This window comes from Tachyglossus aculeatus, chromosome 11, assembly GCF_015852505.1.
Source record: "Tachyglossus aculeatus isolate mTacAcu1 chromosome 11, mTacAcu1.pri, whole genome shotgun sequence".
NCBI classification, from domain to species: Eukaryota; Metazoa; Chordata; class Mammalia; order Monotremata; family Tachyglossidae; genus Tachyglossus; species Tachyglossus aculeatus.
The window spans coordinates 56584763-56609826 of record NC_052076.1 but is presented as its reverse complement, the minus strand read 5'-3'; the positions used below and the strand labels follow the sequence as shown (position 1 = coordinate 56609826).

At 51.6% G+C, this 25064-nt stretch overlaps 1 protein-coding gene and 1 non-coding gene across 3 annotated transcripts in view; one reads left to right on the top strand and one right to left on the bottom strand.

The window, feature by feature from the left end:
- The first annotated feature begins 1277 nt into the window (after window positions 1-1277).
- CPNE2 (copine 2) overlaps window positions 1278-25064 on the top strand; it is a 109878-nt gene continuing 86091 nt past the window's right edge. Inside the window, exon 1 of one of the 2 annotated variants that reach the window (XM_038754426.1) lies at window positions 1278-1433. The gene's annotated coding sequence lies outside the window, so the exon portion shown is untranslated. The remainder of the gene's footprint in view (window positions 1434-25064) is intronic. The other variant, XM_038754424.1, reaches the window with a different exon arrangement.
- LOC119935418 lies at window positions 16854-16992 on the bottom strand. Its single transcript, XR_005453302.1, has one exon. It is a non-coding gene; the product is annotated as a small nucleolar RNA SNORA7 (small nucleolar RNA).

Genomic DNA, 25064 nt, shown 5'->3' with positions numbered 1-25064 from the left:
TATTCGACTTATTTTATTTTGTTAACATGTTTTGTTTTGTTCTCTGTCTCCCCCTTCTAGCCTGTGAGCCCACTGTTGGGTAGGGACCGTCTCTATATGTTGCCAACTTGGACTTCCCAAGCGCTTAGTACAATGCTCCGCACGCAGTAAGCGCTCAATAAATGCGATTGAATGAATGAATGAGTGAACGGAGGGGTTCCAAACGCGAACGTTCGGAGCGGCCAACGTTGGGGTTCCAAACATGAACGTTCGAAACGGCCCACGGCGGGGCGCGAACGTTCGAAACGGGCCACGGCGGGGTTCCAAACGCGAACGTTCGGAACGGCCCACGGCGGGGTTCCAAACACGAACGTTCGGAACGGTCAACGGTGCAAACATTCGGGGCGGGGCTCCAAACGTGAACGTTCGAAACGGCCCACGACGGGGTTCCAAACCTGAACGTTCGAAACGGCCCACGGCGGGGCTCCAAACGCGAACGTTCGGGGCGGCCAACGGTCAACGGTGCAAACATTCGGGGCGGCCCACGGCGGGGCTCCAAACGTGAACGTTCGGAACGGCCCACGGCGGGGTTCCAAACGCGAACGTTCGGGGCGGCCAACAGCGGGGCGCGAACGTTCGGAACGGTCAACGTCGGGGTTCCAAACGCGAACGTTCGGAGCGGCCAACGGCGGGGCGCGAACGTTCGGGGCGGCCCACGGCGGGGCTCCAAACGCGAACGTTCGAAACGGTCCACGTTGGGGTTCCAAACGTGAACGTTTGAAACGGCCCACGGCGGGGCGCGAACGTTCGGGGCGGCCCACGGCGGGGCTCCAAACGCGAACGTTCGGAGGTGCCAACGGCGGGGTTCCAAACGTGAACGTTCGAAACGGCCCACGGCGGGGCGCGAACGTTCGGAACGGTCAACGGTGCAAACATTCGGGGCGGCCCACGGCGGGGTTCCAAACGCGAACGTTCGAAACGCGAACGTTCGGAACGGCCCCCGGCGGGGCGCGAACGTTCGAAACGGCCCCCGGCGGGGTTCCAAACGCGAACGTTCGGAGCGGCCCCCGGCGGGGCTTCAAACCTGAACGTTCGAAACGGCCCCCGGCGGCGCGCGAACGTTCGAAACGGCCCAGGCTGCTGTTTGGGGCCGGGAGCCGCTCCGCCCTCCCTCCCCTTCCTTCCCTTTCCCTTTCCCTTTCCCCTTCCCCTCCGCCTCGGCCGATCCCGCCCTCCGGGGGAGGAGGAGGAGGAGCCGCTGCCGCCGCCCCCGCCGCCGCCCCAGCCCCACCGCGGCCGGGAGCAACAACGGGCCCCGGCAGCACCGGGAGCAGAAGGACGGCCCAGCCCCAACCGGAGCGGAGCGGAGCCGGGAACGGAGCCGGGAGCGGGCCGGGGTCCGGGGGCGCGGCCCAGGCAGGACCGGCTCCGGCCCCACCCCCACAGCCAGCGCCGTGAGTACGGGACCGGACCGGACCGGACCGGACCGGGGGCGGCCAAGTTGGGAAGCCAGGAGTCCTCGGGGACCGTCAGGCCGAGTCCACAGCCAGCCTTTCCCCCCACTCCCGGGCTTCCCAAAACCGGCTCCGAGGGACGGCACGGTCCGAAACGGGAGGAGGCAGAGGGGCAGGGGGCGAGGTAATTGCCTCCGGACCCCCAAATAATAATAACGATGATGAGGAGGACATCTGTTAAGCGCTTACTATGTGCCGAGCACTGTACCCCGCGCTGGGGGAGATACAAGGTAATCGGGTTGTCCCACAGTCTTCATCCCCATTCTGCAGAGGAGGGAACTGAGACCCAGGTAAGGGAAGTGACTTGCTCAAAGTCACACAGCTGACAAGTGAGCCCATTGTTGGGTAGGGATTGTCTCTCTCTGTTGCCGAATTGTACTTTCCAAGCGCTTAGTACAGTGCTCTGAACATAGTAAGCACTCAATAAATACGATTGAATGAATGAAGTGACAGAGCGGGATTAGAACCCACGACCTCGAACTTCTAAGCCCGGGCTCTTTCCATTGAGCCACAATGCTTCTCCCAAACGACAGAGAGGCGCCCCTCTTTGCCTCCCGAACAGGTCTCCTTCTCACCCCCCAGGCTGGGACCCCCCAGTTGTCCGTCCCCCCTCCCCCACGGTGGTCATCTCGCTGAGAAGCAGTGTGGCTTAGTGGATCGAGCACGGGCCTGAAAAGTCAGAAGGACCTGGGTTCTAATCCCGGCTCTGCCACACGTCTGCTGCGGGACCTTGGTGAAGTCACTTAACCTTCCCTCCTCCATAAAATGGGGTTGGAGACCGTGAGCCCCATGTGGGGCAGGAATGAGACCAACCTGATTAGCTTGTATCTACCCCAGTGCTTAGAACAGTGCTTGGCACATAGTAAGAGCTGAACAATTACTGTCTCGCGTTCTCCTTCCTGGGAGTCAAGCTGGCCAAACTCCCCGAATCGAGGGGGTGGGGAGTGTTGGGGGGGAGGCCCCAGAGGAGTTAGAGGACCCCAAACAACCAGGCTTGGGACCCCGGCATCCTGATTCCCACCCACCCCGCTCTGCCACGGAGAGGTCCCGGGATGGAGGGGGTTAGGAGAGGGGACTGGGCTGGGTTCCCATTGCCCAAGAATCAGAGTGTGTTTGCAAACTTGGTATTGCCCCAAAAATGCCTGTCGACATTCCTCACCCGCTCCTCTTTCACACTCTCTGACTGGGGTCCTCTGTTGGAGCCAGTTCTGGTCATCACATCCAACTCCAGGGGGTTGGAGCTCGGGATCCCTTTGTTGACCCCCATGCAGACCCCCTTGCTGACCCCTACGCAGCAAGGACCAGGCTGTTTTCCCACCCAGGGCTGGGGGTGGCTATCAGATCTCCAGGGACTAGTAGCGCTTGCTCTCTCAGAGCCCAGCCGGCTTCCAGCAGGAAAGCCGGGTCAGACAGAAGTTTGCTCCTTTTCCTCATCAAACAGCTCACCGCGATGCTCGGTGGACCAGCCAGCGGGAGCGAGCCAACGATCAAAGCTGTTGTCTCTCTGTCCCCCCACCCCCATTGCTGGCCTGTTAAGAGGACTGTTGGGATCGACCGGCGTTTTCTTTCGGCATGATGAGCAACTTTATCTTTGGAGAGCAGTTTCGGTGGAGTTACTGGTAGGGAGGACCAGAAGAGAGAGAGGCTGCCTCTGCCTCTCTCCTAGCAGAGTCATCTCTGCTAATATAGTAGTCAAAACCATGGCACAGTACAGCTGCCGCGGTACATCCTTGCAACTAGTATCCGTGTGAGAACAATAGGCTGGAGAGGCTGGGCATTTGGATACAGATCCAGCCCTATCTTCCCAGGAAGTACCCCTCCCTAAAAGCTGGAGGTGAAGATCACGCACCGCCCCCGCTTTGTGCCCACCCCAGGGGTGGAAAGGGACCAAGTTAGAGAAAGGAGGGATCTGCGTTGGAAAGATTGGATAGCGGGCCCACAGTCGCAACCTTTTGTTCTGGATTTAGCTCAGGGTACAGATTGGTCTCTGGGGTGGGGGGCAGTTTATTCCCCGGGAAGTCATCACATTGATATATTTGGTCTTTTGGGCTGGGTCCAATAGATTAGGGTAATTCAAGCTCTCCTCGCCAGTGCATTTTGGTCTCAGTTCCCTCAAGTGCCAAAATGTCATCTGAATAATTGAGCGTATTTTTCAGACAGGATGATTTGCTGGAGACATCCGAGGCAACTGTTGTTCAAAGTGCTTTCGGGAACGTTGAGGGGGATGTTAGGGCAGAAGGCCTGTTGTCCCGGGGTATCCGTAGGCTTTGTTGATGGCAGGCTTCCATTAAATGGAGGGGTGGTACGTGATGCTCTCAGCGTTCAGTGATCAATCTGTCCATCAATCAATCGTATTTATTCACCCCTTCTTCAACCCCACAGCACTTATGTACATAAACATATTTTATTTATATTAATGTCTATCTCCCCCTCTTGACTTTCAGTTCCTGGTGGGCAGGGAACGCTGGTATACTGTACTCTCCCAAGTGCTTAATATAGTGCTCTGCACACAGTGAGTGCTCAATAATACCATTGATTGAGCGCTTACTGTGTGCAGAGCACTGTACTAAGTGCTTGGGAGAGTACAATATAACAGAGTTGGTAGGAAGGTTCCCTGCCCACAAGGAACTTACATTCTGCTTGCTGAGCGGAACAGGTACTGGCCGTTCCCCAGAAACAGCAGCTGTGGTAAGATGGTAGTGTGTGTTGGTTTGTTATGGACTGTGTCCAACCTAATTTTCTTGTAACTACCCCAGTGCTTAGTACAATGCCTGGTTCATAGTAAGTGCTTAACAAATACCACAGTTATTATTATTATTATTATTTGTTAAGTACCGCTACGTGTCAAGCATTGTCGTCATCAGGAAAATCCCCTGACGACACTGGCTCCATCAGGAGTAGTCAAGAACTGGAGTGGCCGAGAACTGTGAGACAAATTCCTCTTTATTATTATTAATAACTAGGCCACGCTGCTTCCTGTTCTCCGGATCGGGTTTGAAACTAGGACCAAGGGGCAGTGCAGCTTGGCTGGTCCGTTTCCTCTGGTGGAATCTGACTCCTTTTTTCCTCTTGAGGCTTTTATCTGCCAATTCCCCTCCACTTGCTAGTCTCCTGGTGCTGGAACCGGCACTTGGGGCAGTAGTGGGGAAGGAGATGCTCGTTGGCCCCGCGCCCCCAAATAACAGCCCCTTTCCATGAAGTTGGAAATAACATGTGGAAAAAAAAGCTTCTCAAATTAAAGTATGGTATTTAAGGGCTTACTATATGCCAGGCACTGTACTAAGGGCTGGGGTAGTTAAAAGATAATCTGGTTGGACACGGTCCATGTCCCACATGGAGCTCATATTCTTAATCCACGTGCAGCAGCATGATAGAGTATGGGCCTGGGAGTTAGAAGGTCATAGGTTCAAATCCCTACTCCACCACTTGTCTGCTGTGTGACCTTGGGCAAGTCACTTAACTTCTCTGTGCCTTAGTTGCCTCATTTGTAAAATGGGGATTGAGACTGTGAGCCCCACGTGGGACAGGGACTGTGTCCAATCCGATTTGCTTGTATCCACCCCAGTGCGTATTACAATGCCTGGCACAAAGTAAGCGCTTAAACAGATATTATTATTATAATCATTATTAATAATCCCCATTTTATAAATGAAGTAACTAAAGCACAGATATGTGAGGTAGCTTTCCCAAAGTCACACAAAGCAGACAAGTGGCAGAGTCGGATTAGAACCCAGATCTATAACTCCCAGGCCTATGCTCTTTCCACTAGGCCACACTAAATCCTAGGCATAAACAAGTTGTACTTCATTGGCATCTTCCTCTGTCTCTGGCACTGTATTTTTGGTGACTTTCCACCATTCAGTAAAGGGGTAGAGGGTGGGGAGCCCTACTGAGCAGGGAAGGTGTTCAATGGGAGAGAGACCGGCCCAGGGACTACGTATGCCCTGGGACTGAGGCCTGCTCACAAGCAGTAGGGTTGGCCCGAGGGGTTGGGCAGCAGAGTCGTGGACTGGGTCGAATCATCAGGGTCAGCCAGTGTGCTGGTTCAGGTGTGGGTAAACTCAGCTGCGCTGAATGAATGAATCTATTTCAAGAGGAGCTGCTGCTATCCTGGAGTAGATCATCATCATCAATCGTATTTATTGAGCGCTTACTGTGTGCAGAGCACTGTACTAAGCGCTTGGGAAGTACAAGTTGGCAACATATGGAGACAGTCCCTACCCAACAGTGGGCTCACAGTCTAAAAGGGGGCGACAGAGAACAAAACCAAACATACTAACAAAATAAAATAAATAGAATAGATATGTACACGTAAAATAAATAAATAAATAGAGTAATAAACATGTACAAACATATATACATATATACAGGTGCTGTGGGGAAGGGAAGGAGGTAAGATGGGGAGGATGGAGGGGGGACGAGGGGGAGAGGAAGGAAGGGGCTCAGTCTGGGAAGGCCTCCTGGAAGAGGTGAGCTCTCAGTAGGGCCTTGAAGGGAGGAAGAGAGCTAGCTTGGCCGATGGGCAGAGGGAGGGCATTCCAGGCCCGGGGGATGACGTGGGCCGGGGGTCGATGGCGGGACAGGTGAGAACGAGGTACGGTGAGAGTCCAATATGACAGAGTTGGTAGATACATTCCTTGCTCACAACGAGCTTACAGTCTAGAACGGGAGACAGGCATAATAATAATAATAATAGTATTTGTTAAGTGTTTATTACGTGACGAGCCTTGCTCTAAATGCTGGGGTAGATGCAAGGTAATCAGGTTGTTCCAAGCGGGGCTCACAGTCTTAATCCCCATTTTACAGATGAGAGAACTGAGGCACAAAAATGTTAGGTGACCCTCCTCCCCTCCCAACTCAGGCCCCTGCCACATTGCCCCCAGGGGAGGGTGGCAGGGCAGCTTGCCTGTGTGTGCTGGTAGATGGACTGGCTGTGGCCGTTCACCCCGGAAAACCTAGTTTACCTGGCCCTGCCCAGGGGTACTCAAGGCAAAGTTCCAGCCTGGGCTGGGGAAGTAGTTTGTTGCTGTTGTTGTTGTTGTTGTTGTTGTTGTGAGTGCAGGGTGGGTTAGGGTACTGACTGTTATCTTGGCAGGTCATTACTCCCAGGGCGACCTTTACCCTTTCTCACCAGGAACTCATTCTTCAGGTCTGGGAGAGTCTTTACATTCTGTGCCCAGGTAGATTAGGTTTGAAAGATTCCCCCCCTCCATCTTACATGTACGGCATCCTGGACTGTCACAAGTTACAGAACCGGAGCGGGCTTCAAGTGGCCAATTGGTCCACCCCAATTCCTCCAGACAGGCAGGAGACTAAACTATCTTGGACTGATGATGACCTATCCTTTAATGTCACCAGGGACTCTCCGCAGACTGAGCAAGGAATGGGGTCTTGCCTCCCACCGCCCTTATCCCCGGACTCTTCCGGAAGTACGGTAGAGCATTGGAATTGGGCGTAGAAGGGTTCCTGGAAGAGAGATGGAGGCTGGCAAATCCCCCGGGTGTGACCCACCTTAATCCGCAGCATCGTGGCGTAGTGGATAGAACACAGGCCTGAGAGTCAGGTCATGTCCGCTTGTCCGCTGCGTGACTTTGAAGTCACTTAACTTCTCTGTGCCTCAGCTACCTCATCTGTAAAATAGGGATTAAGACTGTGACCCCCCATATGGGACAGGCACTGTGTCCAACCCTATTTGCGTGTATCCGCCCCAGCGCTTAGTACAGTGCCTGGCATATAGTAAGTGCTTAACAGATACAATTAATGAGCTGCCAGCCCATTGCCTTTCCAGAGCCACCAGAGGCACTACCAGATTGGTGGTGACAGAACTTCTGTTTCCCCAGGCCATGCAAGACAGGATGCTCACCTCCTCCAGGAGGCCTTTCCAGACTGAGTCCCCTCCTTCCTCTCCCCCTTGTCCCTCTCTCCATCTCCCCCATCTCACCTCCTTCCCTTCCCCACAGCACCTGTATATATGTTTGTACATATTTTTTACTCTATTTTACTTGTACATATCTATTCTATTTATTTTATTTTGTTAATATGTTTGGTTTTGTTCTCTGTCTCCCCCTTCTAGACTGTGAGCCCACTGTTGGGTAGGGACTGTCTCTATATGTCACCAACTTGTACTTCCCAAGTGCTTAGTACAGTGCTCTGCACACAGTAAGCGCTCAATAAATACGATTGATTGATTGATTGATGAGGCAACCAGGACCCGGAGGACAAGTCCCTCTTCCTGTGGTTCCTTCCCCAGGTCCCGGAGAGTGCTTCCAGATTCTAATGGACTTTGGGTGCAGTGCGGCCTAGTAGGTAGAGCATGACAGCGTAGCTCAGTGGAAAGAGCCCGGATTTTGGAGTCAGAGGTCATGGGTTCAAATCCCGGCTCCTCCAACTGTCAGCTGTGTGACTTTGGGCAAGTCACTTAACTTCTCTGGTCCTCAGTTACCTCATCTGTAAAATGGGGCTTAAAACTGTGAGCCCCCCGTGGGACAACCTGATCACCTTGTAACCTCCCCCGCGCTTAGAACAGTGCTTTGCACATAGTAAGCACTTAACAAATACCATTATTATTATTATTATTATGAGCCTGGGAGTCAGAAGGACCTGGGTTTTAATCCCGGCTCCACCACTTGTCTGTTTTGTGACCTTGGGCAAGTCACTTCTTCTCTGCATCACAGTTACCTCATCTGTATCTGTAATTTATTTGTATTGATGTCCGTCTTCCCCCGCCCCTTGTCTAGACTGTAAGGTCGTGGTGGGCAGGAAATGTGTGTTTATTGTTGTACTGCACTCTCCCAAGTGCTTAGTACAGTGCTGTGCACACAGTAAGCGCTCAGTGAATAAGAATGAATGAAGTCTTACAACCTCACGTGGTACTGAGACTATGTCCAGACGATTTGTTTGTATCTATCTCAGTGCTTATTACAGTGCCTGGCATATAGGCAAGAGAAGCAGCATTGCTTAGTGGAAAGAGCACGGGCTTTGGAGTCAGAGGTCATGGGTTCAAACCCCGGCTCCGCCAGTTGTCAGCTGTGTGACTTTGGGCAAGTCACTTCACTTCTCTGGGCCTCAGTTACCTCATCTGTAAAATGAGGATTAAGACTGTGAGCCCCCAGTGGGACAACCTGATCACCTTGTAACCTCCCCAGCGCTTAGAACAGTGCTTTGCACATAGTAAGCACTTACTAAATGCCATCATTATTAGTATCATTATATAGGTAGCACTTAATAAATACCATTTTTTTTAAAGTCCCCATCCTTGGAAAGTGTGGGAAGAGGATTCCCTCCATTATCTCTAATCCTGGCTCTGCCACTTGTCAGCTGTGTGACTTTGGGCAAGTCACTTAACTTCTCTGTGCCTCAGTTCCCTCATCTTTAAAATGAAGATTAAGACTGTGAGCCCCATGTGGGACAACCTTGATTACCTTGTATCCCCCACAACGCTTAGAACAGTGCTTGGCACATAGTAAGTGCTTAACGAATACCAACATTATTATTATTATTAGAGCCCTCTGGCCTCTGCTGTCACCCCCATTCCTTACATTTCCCCCCCGCCCATTCCATGGGACTGTTCATGTTCTTTTGTAGGTCTTTTAACACATCCCATATGGTGCTCAGCCCTCTGTGGGTTCTGGGGATCGTATTAATTGACGATAATGAAGGGCATCATTGAGACATTGTAATTAGCATCCACAATCCTTTCACATTGTGTGCCAAAGGCACTTGAATTCTCCCTGAGCAGCTTCCAAGCTTGGCTTGCAAGCCTGTTTTTTTTCATTAAGGGTTAATTCTCAAAGTATCCTCGATACTATGCTCTGAAGATCTTCCGTAGAGTCTAAGTTTGGGAGAGGGAGAAGGAGCATCTCCTATTTTCCCAGAAATGGGAGCTACCTTGTGGAAGGCTCTATTGTCTGGGTCCTTTAGTGAGCAGGGATGTGGGTGGCTTGTGTTCTAATCCTGGCTCTGCCGCTTGTCTGCTATGTGACCTTGGGCAGGTCACTTAACCTCTCCGTGCCTCAGTTACCTCATCTGTAAAATGGGGATTTAAGATTGTGAACCCCACATGGGATGGGGCCCTAGACTGTGAGCTCATTGTGGGCAGGGATTGTCATTGTTTATTGTTGAAGTATTCTTTCCCAAGTGCTTAGTTCAGGGCTCTGCACACAATAAGCACTTAATAAATGCGATTGAATGAATGAATGAACGGGGCATATGACCTACCTGATTAGCTTGTATCTGCCCCAGCACTCAGTACACAGCCTGGCACATAGAGCTTAACAAGTACCACAATTTATTTTATTTTGTAACTGTGGGTTTCAGCGCATTGACAAGCGTCTACAGTGGGTTGAGTGGGGAGATAGGACCAGATCCAACCATTAATAGTAATGATATCTGTATTTGTTAAATACTTACTATGTGTCAGGCACTGTACTATGCTTTGAGGTGTATATAAGCTAAACAGGTTGGACACAGTCCCTGTCCCACATGAAGCTCACAGTCTTAATCCCCATTTTACAGATGAGGGAACTGAGGCACAGAGAAGTAAAGTGCCCAAGATCACACGGCGGACAATTGGCGGAGCAGGGATTAGAACTCAGGTCCTTCTGACTCCCAGGCCCTTGCTCTATCCACTAAGTAGTCAGTCAGTCTATCATATTTATTGAGCACTTAATGTGTGCAGAGCACTGTATTAAACTCTTGGGAGAGTATAAATGTAATGCCTGTCTCCCCTTCTAGACTGTAAACTTGTTGTGGGCAGGGAATGTTTCTGTTTATTGTTGTATTGTACTCTCCCAAGCGCTTAGTACAGTGCTTTGCACACATTAAGCACTCAATACGATTGATTGAATGAATGAATGAACAATAAACAGACATATTCCCTGCCCGTAACGAGCTTACGGTCTCGAGAGGCCATGCTGCTTCTCTAATTGAGTACAATCTTCTGGTCTCTCCACTCCATCTCACAGGGAGACATTCAGAGGTCCAGAATCTATTTGCCTTGAATGCAAAAGTCATCGAGAGGTCATCTAGTTCATCCTCCTGCCTCTAGGCAGGATTGCTCTAATCCCAGCCCAAGGGGTTTGGGGGCCTCAGGGATTCAGGAAAAAGCCTTGGGGAGAGTTGCCCTGTTTTTTTTATGGCATTTGTTAAGCGCTTACTATGTGCAGAGCACTGTTCTAAGCGCTGGGGGGATACAAGGTGATCAAGTTGTCCCATGTGGGGCTCACAGTCTTAATCCCCATTTTACAGATGAGGTAACTGAGGCTCAGAGAAGTGAAGTGCCTTGCCCAAGGTCACACAGCAGACATGTGGTGGAGTCGGGATTTGAACCCATGACCTCTGACTCCAAAGCCCGGGCTGTTTCCACTAAGCCACGCTGCTTCTCCCCAACCCCTCCACCCTTTGTCTCCATCCCTGGAATTCCCAACACTTCGAGGCAAGCTCTGAGCTCTGGTGTTCAACCAGTCCCCGAAGCAGTGGTGGAGCTGGGAGCTGGGTTCTTGATTAGACACAGCCGGTTATTATTCCCCTAGTTCCCGTTTAGATCTGGCTCTCTCCTGCTTCGGCGTGTCAGCGTTTGGCTTAAAGGTACCCAAGAGGATCCCCGGGAGCTGGTGGGGGTGGGGAGAGAGGGAGCGACAAACTGAGCCGGGGCTGGGATTGGCTGTTAGCAGGGGCCGATTTAGCTTTCTGCCACCCATAGACACTCTGCTTACTGCTCCCCGTAGTTTTTTTTAATGATAAATTTAAAAATAATTATAAAGCTGTTTATTACGTTATGAACTCACCCTGAAGTTTATACAGCCGGACACCTCATCTTCCTTTCAGCAAAGGAATCAATTTAGGAGGACAGCGGGGACAGAGCAACTCTCACTAGCTGGGCCCAGGGTTTCCTTCCCATGCTGATTCCTTTGCACCGGCTCCTGTGAATGACCACCACTTCTCCCCCCACCGCCCCGCTCCCCCTCCAAGCTGGCTCACTCCCGGACCTCCCGCAATCCAGCCAGGAATCACACCATACTGGATCTGGACCTTTTGGGTGCTTGATTAGAGAAGCAGCATGGCTCACTGGAAAGAGCACGGACTTTGGAGTCAGAGGTCATGGGTTCAAATCCCGGCTCCGCCATTTGTCAGCTGTGTGACTTTGGTCAAGTCACTTCACTTCTCTGTGCCTCAGTTACCTCGTCTGTAAAATGGGGACTATGACTGCGAGGTCCCCGTGGGACAACCTGATCAGCTTGTAACCTCCCCAGCGCTTAGAACAGTGCTTTGCACATAGTAAGTGCTTAATAAATGCCATTATTATTATTATTGATTGTTTGGGGGCAGTCAGGGGTGTTCTGGACCCTCACCTCCCCACCAAAGCAGGCCCAATAATAATAACCATGAACGTGGTATTTGTTAAGCACTTACTATGTGTCAAGCACTGTACTAAGTGCTGAGGGAGATGTAGTGTGATCAGATAAGGCACAGTCCCTGTCCCACTTGGGGTTCACAGTCTAAATCCGAGGGAGAACAGGTATTTAATCACCATTTTACAGCTGTGAAAATCAAGGTACAGAGAAGTTGTGACCTGTCTGAGGTCATACAATTTACTGGCCTTTGTCTGAGGCCGCTAGGTTCCAGAGACAATGGTCCTCTCCTTCTCCCTGCAGTCAATCAATAATAACAATAATAATAATGGCATTTATTAAGCGCTTACTATGTGCAAAGCACCGTTCTAAGTGCTGGGGAGGTTACAAGGTGATCAGGTTGTCCCATGTGGGGCTCACAGTCTTAATCCCCATTTTACAGATGAGGTAACTGAGGCACGGAGAAGTTAAGTGACTTGCCCAAAGCCACATAGCTGACAAGTGGTGGAGCCAGGATTTGAACCCATGACCTCTGAATCCAAAGCCCGTGATCTTTCCACTGAGCCACGCTACTTTGTATTTACTTCAATTTTTTTTCAGTGGTATTTATGGAGCAATTATTGAGTGCAGAGCACTGGACTCAGCACTTGGTAGAGTGTGCTGTAACAACAGTTGGTAGACACGTTCCCTGCCAGAAAGGAGCTCCAGCTCCGGACTCAGCCATTCCCCTGGAGGCTTTGTGCTCGTTGTAGTCTTTGCCGGTTAAAGCTACCCTGCCTCAGGATCTTGCCAAGGTTGGGGAGTTTGTTAAAGGCTGTTTAAGTTTGTTAAAAGCTTTGGGAAGATGAGTGGGTGTGCTGCAAGGTTGGGGGTGATCAGCAGTTCAGTGCCCTGAGCCCACCGGGAGGTTTCTGAGCCTGGCGTCGCCCACCCCACCACCACCCCTGTCTGGTGAGCCCGGACTGTGGTTGCCGGGACCTCAGTGGCAACTTTTTCAACTTCTCCTGCCCTAACAGTCTGCTTGGTTCCGTAGGTTGCTGCAGTGCCCTGCACACAGTAAGCGCTCAATAAATACGATTGAGTGAATGAATGAATGCAGTCAGGGGAGGAAGAAATTTCGGGGACTCCTGCCCTGGGAAACCAGTAGGAGTTCTGAGACAAAATGTGGAATCCTCACGGTCACCCCAGTTATCCCTTCCCTGATCCAGGCCCCTCTTCTCCCTGGCCACTGAAAGCAGGTAGGGCCCACTGAGCCTCCACCCTCAAGAGTAAGAGGACACAGGAGAGGGCAGCAGCTCCGAGCTAGTTTGGGTAAGGGCCTGGGACTTAGATATGTGGACTCCCCACTCTTTCCACGAAGAAGCAGGGTGGCCTAGTGGAAAGAGCAAGGCCCTGAGAGTCAGAGGACCTGGGTTCTAATCCCACTGTCTGCTCTGTGACCTTAGACAAGTCACTTAATTTTTCTGTGCCTCAGTTTCCTCATCTGTAAAATGAGGATTAAGACTGTGAGCCCCATGGGGGACAGGGACTGTGTCCAACCCAGTTATCTTGTTTCTACCCCGATGCTTAGTACAGTCCCTGGCACATAGTAAACACTAAACAAACACCATTATTATTATTATTCATGGGTGTTATGTATTTGTGTCTGTGTCCTATTCACTTGTTAGACTGTAGGCTCCTCAGGGGCAGGAAGCTTCCACTGTTCCTAGCAAAGTGCTCTCCTGGCAGGGAAGCAGCGTGGCCTAGTGGATAAAACACTGGGCTGGGAGTTGGAAGGTCATGGGCTCTAATTCCAACTCTGCCACTTGTTTGCCGTGTGACCTTGGGCAAATCACTTAACTTCTCTGTGCCTCACTCACCTCATCTGTAAAATGGCGATGAAGACTTGAGCCCGATTTGGGACAGGGACCGTGTCCAACCCAATTACTCTGTATCTACCCTTGCGCTTAGTACAGCGCCCGGCACATAGTAAGTGCTTAACGAATACACAATTCCTATTATTAGGGGACGTTTCAGATGCTCAATTGATTGACAGGCAGGGAGTGGGGGATGAATGTTTGGGTAGCTCCTCCAGAGTATTTCCTTGAGGCGGAGCTGAGCTGGGACCTTGCCGTGCGCCCTCACCCCACATCACCATCATCAATCGTATTTATTGAGCGTGTACTGTGTGCAGAGCACTGTACTAAGCGCTTGGGAAGTACAAATTGGCAACATATAGAGACAGTCCCTGCCCAACAGTAGGCTCGCATCCCCTGCTCAGTCTCGCCTCCTCCGAGCTAGCCTCTCCCCGTCGGTCCCCAGCAACCTCCTTCCCAAGTCTCTGCTGGCCCTGAGGGATGGCTGGCAGAGGAGGTGGGTGCCCTCCTCCTGCAGTGATAGTGCCCTCTTGAAATTTGCATATAAAGTGGAGCTGCATGTCTCCATGATCAGCGAGGGTTCAGGGGTTTTCCACACTCCAGCTGTGCTCAGAGAGGAGCACACGATCTGCATCCGGGAACGAAGCTGGTGGTGGTAATGAGAGAGAGGGAAAGTCATACGCCTGCGATTTATTTTTAATTTTGAGAAGAAAAAAATTCCTCAGGAAAGGAAAGAAGGAAGAGAGGAAAGCATCTTCTAGAGGTTGGGAATCCAGGCGATTGTATTTATTGGGCACTTTCATTCATTCAATCGCATTTACTGAGTGGTTACTGTGTGCAGAGCAGTGTACTAAGGTCATGGGAGAGTACAGTATAACAACAGACATACACATTCCCTGCCCACAACACAGCGGCAACTGGCATTGAGCTGAAAGGAATTGGTCACCTTCATTGATTCAGTGTGTGGCACAGAGCACTGCATTGTACCATCAAGGAGGAGACTGACGACTTTAATTTTAACATCCCACAATCCTAGAGCAAAAACGAACCTTAACAGGTCATATGGTCAACTCCCCGGCGTCCCCAAGCCAGTGAATGCCTCAGCCGTCCAGGATGGGTAATGATCTTTCAGAATGCAGGAAGTCCTGGTGAAAGCCAAAGATGAAGTGAGGCAGAGATGGACAAAGATGTGGATGAGGCTGTCCACCACCTCGCCCCCTCCTACCTCACCTCCCTTCTCTCCTTCTCCAGCCCAGCCCGCACCCTCCGCTCCTCTGCCGCTAATCTCCTCACTGTACCTCGTTCTCGCCTGGCCCGCCGTCGACCCCCAGCCCACATCATCCCCCGGGCCTGGAATGCCCTCCCTCTGCCCATCCGCCAAGCTAGCTCTCTTCCTTCCTTCAAGGTCCTACTGAGAGCTCACCTCCTCCAGGAGGCCTTCCCAGACTGAGCCCCCTCCTTCCCCTTCCCCTCGTCCCCCTCTCCATCCCCCGTCTTACCTCCTTCCCTTCCCCACAGCACCTGTATATATGTATATATGTTTGTACATATTTATTACTCTATTTATTTTACTTGTACATATCTATTCTATTTATTTTATTTTGTTAATATGTTTGGTTTTGTTCTCTGTCTCCCCCTTCTAGACTGTGAGCCCACTGTTGGGTACGGATTGTCTCTATATGTTGCCAACTTGTACTTCCAAAGCGCTTAGTACAGTGCTCTGCACACAGTAAGCGCTCAATAAATACGATTGATTGATTGAGTGATTGAAAGACAGCGTAGTCCTGACCTACTTCATTATTGCAATGTCTTTGGTGGTGCTCCTTGCAGACTGCTGAGATCACATCCACCAGACAGCTTGACTAGTAGCCACTCACCTTGGTCAAGTGATGGTATTTGCTAGGCGAGTGGTAAATCTGGAGGTTGCTTTCAGTTTGTTACCTGGTAATAGGCTGGTGGATTAACAATAGGCTACCAGAATGGCCCGGTCTACTTTTTTGCAAGCCTGAGTGAGTTGTATCCATCTGTTACTCCTTGCTACAGCTTAGCTATCGAGCAGAAGCCCTGAAATACTGCCCTGGCAGGTTCCAACCATTCCCCATTCATTGGCCTCCGATTTTTGGAGGGGTTGGGCCAGGCTTGACCATTGGGCTGGAGCTAACAACCTCTTTCCTCCCAGCCTGGGACCTCAAACAGAACCCACTCCATGGCTGGAGGTGATGGACGGGGCTCCAAACCCCTTGGTGAGGCTGTGTTTCTGGGCTGCTTGCTAAATTAACCAATTGTCCACCCTCCCCAGCCACTTTTTTGTGTTGTCAGAGCTGGTTCTTGAGTTGTGAGGCAGAGGAGGGGAGGTAGGTGGTAAGGAAAGACTGGAGGTTATTCTGTCCCTGGGGTCTGTTCTGGGCAAAGGTTTGGAGGCAGCGGAGGGAGGAGGGGCTGGGAGAAGGCTTGCTCTCCTGGCACAGAGGATGGGCATGAGATGAAAGCAGACAGGCAGGCTGGGACCAGCCAGTGGAGAGCTCTGAAGGCAGTGCTAAGTTTACAGGTGACCCAGAGGATTCTGGCGCAGTGACCAGTGGTGTGGCATGGTTGGGAGAGGTAGGAGTGGGAGGTAATTAGCTCTTCCAGGGCCCGGATACTAAGAAGAGGCTAGGATCTGGGGTGACTTTACAGTTTCACCCAGAGTACAAGCCACTCAGCCACCTCCCCGTGCCCAGGAAATTGGCTCTGATGTGCTGATTTTCCTTCTGCCCTTGCTCCTAACCCTAGAATCTTGGGTCACAGCCTCTCCAGCCCAGTCCCGGCAGGACCCCCCTTAGAGAACAGCTGCATCCCCTCAGCGGGGGAAACCAAATCACCTCAGGGGGTAGCCAGATCCCCTCAGTGGGAAGCCGAATACCCTTGAGGATAGCCAGATCCCCTCTTGTCTTGTCTTATGCCATCGAGTCGTTTCCGACCCATGGCGACACCACGGACACATCTCTCCCAGAACGCCCCGCTCTCCATCTGCAATTGTTCTGGTAGTGTATCCATAGAGTTTTCTTGGTAAAAATACAGAAGTGGTTTACCATTGCCGCCTTCTGCGCAGTAAGCTCGAGTCTTCGCTCTCGACTCTCTCTCCTGCCGCTGCCTCCCAGCATGGGTGAGTTTTGACTTGTAGCAGATTGCCTTCCACTTCGTAGCTACTGGCTAAACTAGGAATGGAATGAGTAGGCCTCTGCTTGACTCTCCCTCCCGTAGCCAAGACTGGTAGAGTACTGGAAACTCTCCAGGTGCGACTTTTAAGAGGGGACAGATTCCCTCAGAGGTAGCTAAATCCCCTCAGGGTGAAGCTGAATCCTCTCGAGGGTAGCCAAATCCTCTCAGGATTACCTGAGGGTAGCTCCTCATGTCTCACAACTGGTAGAGGGAAAGGGTAGGGAGGCAGGGGGGTGTGGACACACTTGTGCAGTTGGCTGACTAGTTTGGTTCAGGGGTGCCCCTTCTCCCGCGAACACCTCCTTCTTTGCCGGCTGCCGGCTTGGGGCTGGATTGGTTTCTGACAGGAGGGGTTTGGGAGCACTGCAGGGGAGGGCTGGTAGACAGAAGGCAGGAACCGGCCGACCCTGTGGGATTGCCAGAGTTGGGTGTGGTCATCGTGGGGCCCAGCCTTACCCATATCCTTATAAGTATATTCTGTAGACGCGCCTGGTGCCCTCCCAGCTTGACAGCCTTTGCGTCACACTCGGTTCTATTTGTTCCTGAAATGGCCTGACTGTCTGAAAGCCCTGAGCAGCGGTGGTTTTTAAGTGCAGCAGTGGTGGCCTGCACTGTAGCTGAGGTTGACAAGCAGTCTGTGTTCCTTTCCTCTTTCCAGCTGCTAAGAGCTCCCTTTCCTCCTCCTCTTCCTTCCTCCCTTCTTCCTTTTCTTCCTCCTCTGTCCTCCTTTCTCTTTCTCCTCTGCCCTCCTTTCTCTTCCTCCTCCTTCCTTCCCTTCCTCCTTTTCCTCTTCCTTCCCTCCTCTTCCTCCTCCTTCCTCCCTTCTCCTCCTTCCCCCTCCTCTTCTTTCTCCTCCTTCCTCCCTTCCCTCTTCTTTTATCTCCCTCCTCCTCCTTCTCCATCTTCTCCTCTTCCTCCTCCTCCTTGACCCCAGAGCAATTAGGGTCCTTGGGAGAGAGTGGAGTGCCCAGTGTTTCAATGTGTGGTGGCTCCCAGCCAAGATGAGGACTCGGGAGGGTTGATGTGACACGGAAGTAACTGGTCAGTGGGGAATGGGATATTTCCACTGGGTCAGAGGGTGAAGCGTGGGGGCCCGTCATATCAGGCAGTCTTTACTTGGAATTTCCTGACATCTGTGCCTTTCAGACTTGGGTCCTGATATTCAACTCAGGCCGTTTCCCAAGCCCCTTTGACATCTGGGCTCCCCTTTCAGGGTGGTTTCCTCTCCCTCCCACCTGGGAGCTAGGCAGGCTCCCTTCCTTTTCCTTCCCTCCAACCCCCTGCTCTTTTTTTTTGATAGCATTTATTAAGCGCTTACTATGTGCAAAGCTCTGTTCTAAGCTGCTCTTTCTGCTTCCTCAGCAAGCAGCCCTTCAGAATCTCCCACACTGCCGCCCCTCACCTCAGATCCTGGCCCCTTCCCTTGGCTCTGATCTGCACCTGCCTTCTAGAGAATGTAATAATAATAATGATGGCATTTATTAAGCACTTACTATGTGCAAAGCACTTTCTAAGCGCTGGGGAGGTTACAAGGTGATCAGGTTGTCCCACGGGGGCTCACGGTATTAATCCCCATTTCACAGTTGAGGTAACAGTTGGGTAACAGTTGAGGTAACTGAAGTTAAGTGACTTGTCCAAAGCCCGGGCTCTTTCCACTGAGCCATACTGCTTCTCACAAGGGATGTAGGGAGTCCCTGCATCCAGCTTTGGGGAGCTCCAGTCGAGAGTGCAGAGCTGGGAAGATGGGACCCTGACCAGCCATCTGGAGTGACATTTTTAGGGTCCCCCCCTCTCTGGGGGATCTGAGCTGAAGTTGGTTGTCTGCTAGTGTGGCAGCTCATCCCAAAGCTGTGCTTGGCTGCTGTAGAGAGCACTCAGGGTGTGTGGAACTTGCATCTGGGGAACTGGAGGTTGGGCACAACCTGACTGACAGAGAGAGGGGAGGCCCCGGTGGCACAGGAGTCTTGTGCTGGCTTTCACGCACACACCTGCATCCCCAGGCACGGGCATGTCTCTGCTTGTCGGGCACTGACACTTGAAGAAGCTGGTGGTTGGCACTCAGTGTATTATCAGCCAGGGGTTAGAGCAGCAGGCTGGGAGTCAGGACTCAGTCCCATCCCTCATTCTGGCCTGAGAGCCCTTGGGCAAGTCTTGCCACCTCTCTGGCCCTGTTTCCCATTGGTTAAACTGCAGGCGAGGTAGCTTTTCTGGGAAATGACGGTGGTGGGTTTCAAACCTTTGGAAATCGCCAGGTCACTTTGTGGACTTTCATTCATTCAATCGTATTTATTGAGCACTTACTGTGTGCAGAGCACTGCACTAAGCGCTTGGGAAGTACAAATCGGCAACATATAGAGACGGTTCCTACCCAACAATGGGCTCACAGTCTAGAAGACGGGCTTACAATCTAGTTGTACTTTGCCAGTTGGCCAGGGTCAGTGGCCCGGTGCTGAAGAGTGGCCCGTCCCCAGGCCAGGCCCGTCCAGGGAAGCTCCACAGATGTGGTGCTGGAATGATGGTGGGAGATCTGGCCTCACCCAGAAGCCCTTTGGGGAAAGACTTGTTCCAAAGTGGTCAACATGTATTCTTGTTGGCCAGTACTTCAAGGGCTCCTCTTCGCCAGCCACACCGAAGGAAGTTTCTGCCTTGCTCCAGGAAGAATGTACATTTTAAGATGCTGCTGCTCTGGAGGGTGGAACAGGGCTGCTTCAGGCACTTAAGCTCTGGGGCAGCTTCTACTTTCTGACCCTCCATGGCACAGGGAAAAGGGATGCTAAGAGTAAGTTCTCCCCAACATATTCCTGAAATGATGGTATTTGTTAAGCGCTTACCATGTGCCAAGCACTGTTCTAAGTGCTAGGAAAGATACAAGGTTATCAGGTTGTCCCACGTGGGGCTCACAGTCTTAATCCCCATTTTACAGATGAGGTAACTGAGGCACAGATAAGAAACTTGCCCAAAATCACACAGCTGACAAGTGGTAGAGCCGCGATTAGAACCCACAAACTCTCACTCCCAAGCCCGTGCTCTTTCCACTAAGCCATGCTGCTCCTCATTTCCTGAAATGAAATCCCAGAGTGGTCTGTGCTGTGATCTCTCTGGGTAATTTAGGTGTAGTTTAGAGGGTTGGAGGATGAGGGCTGAGTACATTCAGGGTGTGGAAATGACACCTAATAGAGTCGGAAGGTAAAAGAGGGTTGTCCACGCATAGCATTTATCCTCAGGAGTTTAGTTGTTACCAGTCCACACCAGGCCACCTTTGGGTGAGGTGAATTATATCCCAAGTGGCTCCTCCCTGCCCAGTGACACTGCAGGAACTCCATCATCTCCATTTTACAGATAGGGAAACTGAGGATCCAAGAAGGGACAGGCCTTGCTCATGGTCACCCGATGAGCCTGATGGAGAGCTAGGTTTAGAACCTGTCTCCCCTATCCCATCCCACAGCCCCCTGGATTGTACTGCTCCTGGTATTTGCATGTCCCTTTGACAAATTAGTGACCCAGCTGCAAATCAGAGCCCCAAGTGGCCCTAGCCAAGGCCCAAGAACGGGGTCCCATTGTGTGTGGGGAGGGGAGCAGGGGAGCTGGTCTACAACTGTACCTCGATTTCATCTAAACCTCACTGCTGACCCCTTGCCCACATCCTGCCTCTGGCCTGGAACTCCCTCCCACTTCATCCCCGGCAGACGGTCACTCTCTCTACCTCCAAAGGTATGTCTTCTCCAAGAGGCCTTCCCTGACTAAGACTTCCTTTCCTCTTCTTCCACTCCCTTATGCTTTGCCCTTACACTTGGGCATGTACCCTTTATTTCCCCCTCCCACAGCACTTTTGTATTTATATTGTTCCATCTCCCCCTCTAGACTGTAAGCTCCTTGCAAGCAGGGATTGTGTCTGCCAACTCTGTTATTTTTTACTGTCCCAAGCACTTCGTTCAGTGCTCTCACATAGTAAACAATTAAAAAATACGATTTTTTGATTAATTTCTGTTGATCCTGGAGGTTGCTAGGACTCTAGACTCAGTGACCTTGGTGTGACAGGAACTTGGTGTCATACACGTGCTCGCGCGCACACACACACACACACACACACACACACACACAGAGTGCAGTTTGTATGCTGCTGGTCCACCCTATCCTGGGACAACTCTCTTTTACCTACCGACTCTAGTAGGGGTCATTTCCACACCCCAAATGGACTCAGCCCTCATCCTCCCACCCTCTAAACTACACCTAAATTGCCCAGAGAGATCACAGCACAGACCACTCTGGGATTTCATTTCAGATTTGCTTTGGGGAGAGCTTACTCTTAGCATCCCTTTTCCCTGTGCCATGAAGGGTCAGAAAGTAGAAGCCCCAAGGTGCCTGAAGCAGCCCTATTCCACCCTCCAGACCGGCACCCTCCCAGGAGCAGGAGAAAGAGAAACACACTTTCCCTTCTTGTTCTCCCTGGATGGACTCAAAACTGGTCCTGCCTGGGTCTCCCCCGGGGGTCCCAACAAGTCCCGGGACACTCCCAAAACCTGAGCACCTAAGAACACCAGGGGTGTCCTGGGCATTAGAATAGGGGCAGGGTTTGTCCTGGACCTCCCGGACTGTTGGAGGAGTAACCGGAACCACTGTCACCTGGAAACCCACAGGACCAGGCTTGGACCAAACCTGACCAGACTCAGACTGTAGGGAGCCAAAGGGTGAAACCACCATCAGCCAGCCTTCCGCTTCCTGCCAGGCCAGGCGGAAGGGAATGGGGCCCTATGAGCTTCTCTGCTGGCTCCATCCCTGTCTCTGTCCCCACATCTTCCATATGGCCCAGGCTGCAGAGCACTCTTCCTTGCCCTCTCGCCTCGCTCTGCAGTGACTAATGGAACAGCCACCATTCCAGCAAACAAATGCTGAAAGGGGACTCGTCCGGATTATTTCATCAAATGATTAAAGCAAATACTATTTAGCTCCAGGCTTCCGGGAATTTGATGACTTCTTAGAGGGCTGGGAAAGCCACTCAGCTGCTTAAATTTGAGGCTCTGCTGAGCGAGTTCCCCTCCTCTCCCCCATCCCCTCCCTTCCTTTTCCCCACTCATCCTCCTTTCTCCCTCTCTCCCTCCTTTTCCTTCCATTTTCCTCACTTCCTTCCCATTCCTTCCCCTCTTTCCCCCTCCCCTTCTATCCCCTATCCTTCTATCCCCTTCCCTTCCCACTCTGGGTCTGGGAACCCCCTTTCTCTCCCAGGTGGAGTAGGTGGTGGCCCTGGTCAGCCCCAGAGAACTACCCAGATGTAGCAGCATTTCTGACTGGATTTTAGACTGTGAGCCTACTGTTGGGTAGGGACTCTCTCTATATGTTGTCAATTTGTACTTCCCAAGCGCTTAGTACAGTGCTCTGCACATAGTAAGTGCTCAATAAATACGATTGATGATGATGATGATTGGGGACAGAGTCCCCTGGATCTGAGGAGTAGGCAAGGTCTGAGGAGATCAACCAATCAATCAGTAATATTATTGAGAACCAGCCTGGTGATAAATGTGAATAATCTGGAGGGTAGTTCAAGGAGCAGCGTGGCTCAGTGGAAAGAGCACAAGCTTGGGAGTCAGAGGTCATGGATTCTAGTCCTGGCTCCACCGCTTGTCAGCTGTGTGACTTTGGGCAAGTCACTTAACTTCTCTGTGCCTCAGTGACCTCATCTGTAAAATGGGGATTAAGATTGTGAGCCCCACAAGGGACAACCTGATCACCTTGTATCCTCCCCAGCCCTTAGAATAGTGCTTTGCACATAGTAAGTGCTTAACAAATACCAAAATTATTATTATTATTTGATTTTTTAAAAAATTAATGGCATCTCTGCACCTGAACTCATAAGTGCAGTTTAGATGTGATCTTCTGTTTTCACACTGGCTTTGATAGATAGCAAGAGAACAATGATAGGGAAACTGAGTCCCAGAGAGATTAAGTGGTTTGCTCAGTGTCACACAGCCATAGTTTCTGTCTCCTGCATTGCCCACTAGAACTCTCTGGATCACTTTGTGCATGTACAAAGAGAGGTGTACTGTTGAGCTATTTTTCTGAGTAATCAAGGCCCCTCAAAGCACCTTAAACCAAACTGTAATTTGGGTGTTGCAGCCAAAGTGTATTTTTTTAGAACCTAATAGTGTCTGGATAGTAGGGAAGTAGCGCGGCTTAATGGAAAGGGCAGAGCTCTGGAATTAGAGGACCTGGCTTTCTAATCCTGGCTCCGCCGCTCATGACCTTAGGCAAGTCTCAACTTCTTTATGCCTCAGTTTCCTCATCTGTAAAATGGGGATTCAATACCCATCTTCTGTCCTACTTAGACTGTAAGCCTCATATGGGACAGGGACTGTGAATGACCTGATTATTTTGTACCTGCCCCAGCACTTGGTACAAAGTGAGTGCTTAAGAAATGCCATGATTAATAATTATCACTATCTCTCTGGCTAATGTTCTGCAAGATAGCCACTCTCTGCTGCTGCTAATTGGCTAAGAGACTTCTCCTACCCAGACTTCTCCATCCTCCCCCATCCTTTCTCTGTGGACCCTCTGTGACCACCTTAACTGAGCTCAGCCCCAGCGAAGAGGTGTAATCTATTAGGAGTTGTTGGTGCCAAGCACTGTTCTGAGTGCTGAGATAGATACAAGTTAATCAGGTTGGACACAGTCCTTGTCCCACGTGGGGCTCACACTGTTAATCCCCATTTTACGGATGAGGTAACTGAGGCACAGAGAAGTTAAGTGGCTTACCCAGAGTCACACAGCAGACATGTGGCAGAGCCAGACTCAGGTCCTTCTGACTCCCAGGACCAAGCACTATCCACTAAGCCACATTGCTTGTCATAATGGCTGGAACCGCTGCGGAGAAGAATGAATGTCTGCAGCCTCTCAGGCCAGGCTGTGATTAGCCAAACCCTAAATGACCATGAGGCTGGCCCGGGTGGTGATTATGTACTAGAACTGCATTAGGCAGAGTTTCCACCCCGGGCACTTTGTTTAGCAAATGACAACTTGGGCAGCAAGAATGGGTGTCGTGGTTTTTTCCATTGCATCAGACCCCCCCAGTTAAAGGCTCCCAACCTCCCCTCAGGTCCTCAGAGGGTGGGGAAGTGGGGTCTGCAGAGCACCTGGGCTTTGCCTGCTGTTGGGCCCGGGACCCCCATCCTTCTGTTGGCCATGTTCTGCATATTCAGCACTCAGAAACTCATCGAGTTTGAGGGTGAGTCATCGGCGCCCCCCCACCAAACTCCATCCTGGGGCAGTGCCCTGGCTCCTTGTGCTCTTCCCCGTGGGGCAAGAGGCATAGAAAGGGGGCAGCAAGCACTGGGGCAGAGCGGTCATTAGCTACCAGGATTATGGAGCCAACAGCTCAGGCCAGCCTCTCTTCAGGATGTGTGGGGTGAGTCCTCAGGCCTCAGAAAAAAGAAAACTGATATCCAGGGGTCCGGGGAGGGGGGTGGGCTACTCCCCATCCCCTTGGTTCTGCAGCCCCTCTGCCGTCTGGTAGCTTGGTGGCCTCCCAGTAGAATGAGGGGCTGGGGCCAGGGTAGGTGGAGGGTTAGACTGTGACCCACCCTCTGGGTAGCCGTCCAGGATTCTATGGCCACTCTGGCCTTTCCACTGGCCGGGGTCATGCCCACCAGGAACTAGGTCTGGGGCAGAGCTCATTTGTTGGCTCTGGGGAGAGGAAAAGAGAGTGGCTTACTCCCTCACTGGAGCAATGATGCTGCCCTCCCCTTGGGGCTGGGGTCCCAGAATGAGCTGGCAGGTTCAGAGCGGGAACGGTGGGAGTCCAGAGAGGAAGCTGAGTCTGTGGGTAGATTGGGAGGGGGAAATGTTGTCACTGATTGAAGGGCCTCTCTTGAGCCATAAACCCTGGGAGCCAACCTGAGGTAGAGCCCAGAGGATGAAAAGACCCATTTCACCTATAGACCCTGGGGCCCCTCTCGGATGAGCTGAGGATCCCTGTTGGGGAATTTCAACCCCTCCCATCATCTATCATCCTTGGGTGCAGTGCCGTCTGGGACAAGGACTCTAGGGGGTCATTTTCCCAGTGAATGAATGAGCCCGGCCCCGGCCTAGAGTGGACAGTCACTGCCAGGAGAGCCGGGGAAGTTCTAGCTGGACGGATAGCTGGGGAAGCTCTGGTTGGTTGGAGAGCTGGGGGA